The sequence below is a fragment of the Pteropus alecto genome, unplaced genomic scaffold (genome assembly GCF_000325575.1).
Source record: "Pteropus alecto unplaced genomic scaffold, ASM32557v1 scaffold3, whole genome shotgun sequence".
NCBI classification, from domain to species: Eukaryota; Metazoa; Chordata; class Mammalia; order Chiroptera; family Pteropodidae; genus Pteropus; species Pteropus alecto.
In genome coordinates, this window is record NW_006442484.1 from 34,702,139 (window position 1) to 34,708,560 (window position 6,422).

At 34.4% G+C, this 6,422-nt stretch overlaps 1 protein-coding gene and 1 pseudogene across 1 annotated transcript in view; both read left to right on the forward strand.

Annotated features, from left to right (window-relative positions):
- The window catches only part of LOC112470282, an 8,628-nt pseudogene extending 5,770 nt beyond the window's left edge, over window positions 1-2,858 (forward strand).
- PSMD14 (proteasome 26S subunit, non-ATPase 14) overlaps window positions 1-6,422 on the forward strand; it is an 84,953-nt gene that overhangs the window by 14,170 nt on the left and 64,361 nt on the right. The gene's annotated exons all lie outside the window — the stretch shown is intronic.

Genomic DNA, 6,422 nt, shown 5'->3' on the forward strand with positions numbered 1-6,422 from the left:
AAAGAAAGTGCAAATCTGTTTGGGGTTGCATTGTGGATGCCAATCTGAGTGTTCTCAATGCGGTCATTGTGAAAAAAGGGGAGAAAGATATTCCTGGTCTCATTGATACTACTGTTCCTCGTCGCCTGGGGCCCAAAAGAGTTAACAGAATCTGCAAACTTTTCAATCTCTGTAAAGAACATGATGCCCGCCAATATGTTGTGAGAAAGCCTCTAAACAAAGAAGGATAAGAAACTTAGGACCAAAGCACCCAAGATTTAACATCCTGTTACTCCACGTGTCCTGCTCTGAATAAACAGCGTACTAAGAAAATAAGGAAGAGGCTACAGAATACGCTAAACTTTTGGCCAAGATAATGAAGGAGGCCAAAGAGAAATGCCAGGAACAGATTGCTGAGAGACGTAGACTTTCCTCTCTGAGAGCTTCTACCTCTAAGTCTGAGTCCAGTCAAAAATGAGATTTTATAAGAGTACCAAATAAATAAGCTCAGACATAACAAAAAAAAGTGGCTAAAGTGGTAAAGTTTGTTATGTATATTCTGCCACAAAAAATTCAATTGCCATATCTTTAAAGTGAGATTAATAATACGTATCTCAGATGGTTCTTATGAGGATAAAATAAACTCAGTTGTGAGCATGTCAGGCACACACAGTAGATAGCTGCAAAAATATTTTTTGGAAGAAAGTGTTATGTCCTTATGACCTCAAAATAGAAAAATATAACTCAAAAGAGAAGATTGGTAAGTTGACTACTTCAATACATTACTAACTCTTTTCCCAACCAAGACAATAGAAACAAACTTAAAATACAAACTGTAGAGGGGAAAAAGTTATTTGCAACACACTTATCTGTAACACATTTAGCAGAACCATAAATTAGTAAGACATAAAGACAACCTCATAGTAAAAAGAACATAAAATGGTAATTTGTAGAAGAATTGCTAACAAGCATATGAAAAGATACTCAACCTCACTATATATCAGGGAAATGAAAATTAAAACAAATATTAGATTTTTTTTCAACACAAGTCTGATGTATTAAGTGTTAATGAAGATTTTAGAAAGCAAAAATTCTCACGTAAGTTTTTTTCCTTAGGGTGGGCTGGTGTGAGGTGTGTGTGTGGAAGCTGGTTGAGGATTACATCTCAGTGCTTAGAACATTGCCTGGCAAATAGAAGATAATAAATAGATGTTGAATGAACACACCGTATGTGTTGTATAAATGATTAGAAGTCACTTTGGAAAGCAGTTTGACAGTGTCTAGTAATGTTGGAAATGCCCTAACTTCTGTGACTCAGCAATTCCATTTATTCACTTTAGAGAAACTCTTAACACATGTATATTGGAAGACATGTTTAAGGATATTCATTAAAATAGTGTTTGGATTATTGAAAAATTAAAAAACACTTAAACATCTATCTGTGGCAAAATGTGTTATGATGAAATATGCAACAGTTAAAATGAACTAGATTAATTTCTACATATTATGCATAATAGACCTTTAAACATAATCGGAAAAATTAAGGTTGTAGCGCAATATATTCAATATGTAAGCATTAACGTTAATTTAAAAAACATAAAGTAACACTTTTTTTTAGAGTACGTAACTCTTGAGTAAAACCACTGTCCAAGAGAACTTTCTACAGTGATGTAAATGTTCTGTATCTGTGCTAAGACAGTAGCCTCTCGCCACATGTGGCTATTAAGCCCTTGAAATGTGACTAGAGCAACTGAATGTGACTAGAGCAACTGAATAACTGAATTTTAAGTTTCTTTTAATTTTAATTTAATACACACATGTAGCTATTGAATCAATGTGATGTGAGTAGTGTGACTGAAGAACTGAATTTTTAGTTTTATTTATATTTATGTAATTAAATGTAGCTGTGGCTACCATACTGTCCAGCACAGTCCTAAATAACACACCGAATTCATGAGAAGGGAAGGAGGCTAGAGGAACTTCCACTTCATATGTAATGTTCTCTGTTTTTAAAAAGCCAACAAACTAAAACAAAAGAAGATTAAATGATGTTAAATAACATTTTTCTTTAGCGCTTAGTACTTTTTTTAAAAGCCACTAAGTAAAACAAAATCAGCAATTTCTTTTATTGTTCAGAACTTTGTCTCATGCCTTACTTAGGCATTTCATCTTCTCCCTCAGTCTTAGAGTTGAAGAGAATAACACTAGAGAAATTGCTGGAGACTAAATCATGCAGGGTCTTGTAGAAGTTTCTCTTCTGAGTGAGTTGGGAAGTCATTAGAGATTTTTGAGTAAAGGAGTTATGCTTATCAAACTTAAATTTTTAAAGAACCTGGATATTCCAGAGACGAGACATAAGGCAAAAATGGAAGCAGACACAAGAAAGGACTGCCATACTGTTTTTAAATTGCAGATTATGATGTTTATATTTATTGTATATTTATCTGTTAGAGAAATTCTGGTGTGACTTGAGCCATCATAGATTAATGTGTACAATTAATCATTATACCTGTCACATTTGAAATAAAACCATTTATTTACTACTGGCACAGTAGCATGAAAATGAGCAGGCTTTTACGAAAGGCTTTTTTGTAAGTTCTCTTTTTTGTTCCTTGAGTCCTTCAGCCTATTGTCCGTATTGACAATTTTTGTATATTGATGGATGCTTCTGGTTACCTTTTTTTCTCTTTGATTCTTTGAATAGCTATCCTGATGTGATTCTCTGAACATTTACAAAGACTTTTTCTAAACACTGGTAGATTAATGTGGCCATTTTTTTTCCTTTTAAGAAGTAGGTAAGGGTCAAGAAATTTTAATTGTTTTATTTCTTTGCTTAACTACAAATAGTGATTTTGCTTTAGAAACAAAGCAAAAATACAAGATGCCTTTAAGTTTTTCTCATTTGTTGCTCTTGTGTAATAATTTTATTATTTTTAAAAGTATAATTCCTAATCATTCTATTCATGTAATTGAGCTGATGCTTCTTTTGTAGAAAATTAAAAAACAGATCAGGTCAAAAGCAAGCTAATTAGAGCATACACTTTCTAGTTGTAATTGTACCATTATTCTTAATAGATATTAAACCCCATGAAAAATGTGGTGCTCCTGAGAGGTCTCAAATCAACTCCTGAGAGTTCGCAAGTAAAAGGGAAACAGATTCCTGGTGGGGCATTCTAGTTAATCTGTGTCATTTTGCTTGAATATTTAACTGGGCTAGTGTTTGAAAGGGAAAGGTCTTTGACATTTGTGAATGTTAAATTTCTACTTTGGTATGAAATTACCCTAAATGATTTTGTTTGAATTCTTTAGAACATTAGGGAGCAGTGACGTATTTTCAATTACAGTGAAATTGTCTTTCAAAATTATTTAATCACATTCTGATAAAATAGAAAAAATTATGATAAAAAATTAAATGTTACGATTTTTAATTTGAAGTCAAGGATATGAAGTCAAGGATCTATGACAGCTGATATGCCATTTTTGGTAGAAAGAGTATATGGGGTGAGAAATGAGAAGATATCTCTGTCTAATATGGAGATGTTATGATCATAAAAATTCAGTCTGTCTTTTCCTTCCCTCCCCTCAACATTGTTTTACATATTTGATTCACTGGTTACCTTGCTCATTTTGTACATTGACCTTTGGGTTTCTTGTATTATACCTGTGTAAATAACATAACTTCTGATTCTTCAGTTCATGTTATCATTTAGACAGTTCTCTAGATATCATACTCGTTTAAAATCTAGGCAGACATGGCTAGTGTTCTCTCCTACAACATACATTTAAGGTGGTTCTTTTTGGGATGTTATCTGGGTTGAGTGCCCTGGAAATCTGCCACCAGAACACGGCAATGGTCCCCCCTAGACAGCCTCCCAGTTCTGGTTTTCAGACTTGCCAGTGATTTCGCAGGTTCTTCCCTTCGAGAGACTGAATGCCACGTGTGTTGGGCACAATGGGAGGCTTGGGGACAATAAACAAATTAATATTTATGATAGTTATACTTTTCTCCTACTCATTGTATATACATTTTCCCTCTTTTTACGTGATTGTATTCTTACATGCCCGTGTTACCTCTGTGTTATTTCCTTGTGTTGAAAACACCAGAGCCTGAGTAATTGGAAGCAAAATGCTTATCAAAAGTAGATGGTAAACTGATAAAACCTAGTTTTGGCAAAGTACTCTTTCTGTTTTATAGAAAAGGTATTTTTTTACTTCATGGGAAACTACTTATTTCATTATCTAGTGGAATACATTTTTGTTACCATTATATAGTTGTGTTACTGTAGGGAGATAATTTTGGCTTTAGTTTGCACCTGATTGCACAGTTTCTGGCTGCTGTTTCCTTCTAATTTGCAGGTTCTGGTTACTATACACAATTCCTAATTTCTAGTTTATAGAGTAAGTGAGATCTTTGAATATTTTATAGCCCAGTCTTTTTATAAGGCTCTTTCTTGAAGGTTTCCTTTTGGGCTATGAGAATTGTAGCCATATAGGGAGATAGCAAGATACTCAGTAGGGAATGTAATTGTCAGTGGGATCTAGAGCAAATGCATGTATCCATAAAGAGAACCCACATATTTTGACAATTGTATTGAGATTTCCTTCTAGAATTTATAGAAGTGGGGTGGGGGAGAGGATGCAAGCCAAATGGACTAATGCTGAATGCCTCCCATGTTTTGATGGGAGTGAAGTGTTCTATGTATTTAATCTTCTCATTTAGTCTTCACAACAATTCTATATTGGTAAGCATAATTATTTCCATATTATAGGGTTGAGTCACAGAACTATTTAGAAGTGGTGCTAGAGTAGGAACACAAGTCTTTCTAATGTCAAAGCCTATTCAGCATTTCCGCAGGTAGATAATGTCTGTAGTGTTGTCATCAGCTATTTGCTCCATAAAGTAAAAAACTTTAAATAGTTTGGAATTTTTTATTGCAAAATGCAGGTGAAGAGTGAGATGCTTGCTTTTTAAATTTTAGGAAACCTAAAATATTTGAGAGGGTTTTTCTTTATTCTGACATGTAACACTTGGTCCATGTTTTAAGAATATTTAAGGAACGAGTGACTATTTCATTCATTTTATTCGCATGATAATGTATATCTTGACATTGATAAAAGGTAGAGGTTACAAATAGTACAACTTTTTAATAAAGATTTACAGTTCTTACTCTTTTTAATTTATAAAAAATTTTCCTTACTATTCAGAAACTGATTAGTGCTCTAAACTAATTGCCAAAATTTGTTGTTTCATTAAAAATATTATTTTGGGAAAGGCTTCTCTTATTCAGCTAATTCGAATGACCAGTCTTGTTGTACCTTGACTTGTAATAATGAAAGAAGAGGTACAGAGAACTGTTTTATTTGAATAATAGACTTGCCAATTAGCCATCAAGTGCTTCCATCTGTGAAATTGTTGATCAGATGGGTTAGCTGGGATGTTTCCAGACTAGGGCATCATAAATGGCACTTGAAAACTGTCACTTTGATTATGAGGTTTCAAGTATTACACTGCTTGATGCTGTAGAACCTTTATTTCCTTTTGCAGTACCATGTTTTTTTAGAACATACTGATCCCACTTATGAATTCTGTGGCATCAAGAGAACTTGGGAGACCTGCCATTGATGTGAAGTTCTGCTTAATCTGCTGCTCTGGCCTGTGCTGAGATTAAACCAGAGCATTAACAGCTTCTTTCATGGCCTTCACAGTAAAGTTGTTTGGTGATCTGACTGGCACAGGCAGGTGATGCTCATCACTCGTGAGCCATGGAGCTGGCACACATTGGCAAGTTTCTCTGCAGTTTCTCATTAATATAAACTCATTTTCAAATGTCTCACTGCCTTAAATAAATGGATAGTAGTTTAAGGCCACATAAAGAGATTTCTACATGTAGTAATTATCTGAAATGAATTGAACATCTGCCTTATAAATTTTTAAGGATTTAAATTACAGTAATTACATTTTAAAATTTGTTTTCTAACAGCTTGAAAACAAATTTCTGGAAATAATTGTCATATGTTCTTCATTGTGCCACATCTTCCTTGTTTGGCCTTATATTTTGTAAGACATTTTCTTTAGTAAGTAGACTTCCTTGAATGATTGCGGATATGGATATGATTAGATATTGGAGTTCTTGAATGACATTCTTATCTGATAGGACTGTACTATGCTTTTGTTTACCACAAATCTAAATTCCTGAAATTTGGATAGACTTCCTGGTCACCAGTCTCTATGGGGACAGATTCATGCCCTCGTCACTCTCTGTTCACCAGGTTGGCCTTCTGTCTGCCCTGGCACAGACCTCTGACCTGCTCACATTCACTATGGAAGGCAGTATGTACTGGGCAACAATGAATGGCAGTTCTCTGGAGCTAGGCTAGATCCAAACAGTGGCAGAGATCCATGGAGCAAGAAGAGAGAATGAGAATGCAATGTTAATGTGCAG